Raw genomic sequence first — 1040 nt, 5'->3', positions numbered from 1 at the left:
AATTACTTGGGTTAGTTTAGCGTTTCTATAACTGTTGGCATTGAAATAAACGTTCAACCAAGTATGCATTTGAAGCAGTTGTGTTCATCTATCGGAAATCTTGAACCTACGGAATAATGAACGACTGACGATCGTTGGGAGCTACGACACTGGCGTTGGAAGTTCAGAGATCATTTTAAGTCGCTACGGACGTCAAAGTAATACAACAATATGTATACCAAAGACAATACTGTTTAATTTAAGACATTTAGATAGTCTATTCTAACTTCTGATTAAAATGTGACTTTTATATATTTTAGTATTATTGAATGAACTTATATATATATATATACACACACGAACATATATATATATACACACAAACACACACACACATATATATATGTATATACATTTTTAATTTGTTACATTAAATACATTATTTTGTTTATGTTATTATTGCCACAATAGAGCATTTTGATTAGGGTTGTGGACTTGTTTTTGAAGAACTACTAATAAATAAAATAACCTAATTTATAAATCCATCTATGCATTCATTTATTTATTCATTCATTCAATCGTTTTTCCATTCCTTTACTCTTCCTTCACTCATTCATTCAGTCATTCATTCAGTCGTTTATTCAGTCGTTCCTCCATTCATACAGGCATTCATTTATTTATTCATCATATATCAATTTACTCATCTCTTCATTTATTTATTCATACGTTCATTCATTTATTCATTCATTCATTTGTTCATTCATTTATTCATTCAGTCTTTCATTCATTCACTCATTCATTCAAAATGATACAAATAAACTTTCTACTTTTATTTTAAAAACACAAATCTGGAATAACGAATAAAAATGGCTCTGAAAGAGAAAAACGAAAAAAAATCATCAATAAAAATATATCATAATTTTTCATTATTATTATTATTATATATTTGTTGGAAGTTATCGAAAAAGAGATGGAAAATGCCAAATGTTAAATGCTTGTATGTATTCATGTATCTATGTATGTATGTATATGTGTATGTGGGTGTGTACGTATGTGTATAT

The sequence above is a fragment of the Helobdella robusta genome (assembly GCF_000326865.2).
Source record: "Helobdella robusta unplaced genomic scaffold HELROscaffold_16, whole genome shotgun sequence".
In the NCBI taxonomy this organism is placed as follows: Eukaryota; Metazoa; Annelida; class Clitellata; order Rhynchobdellida; family Glossiphoniidae; genus Helobdella; species Helobdella robusta.
The sequence above is the reverse complement of the archived record's forward strand: the minus strand, read 5'-3'. Positions refer to the sequence as shown.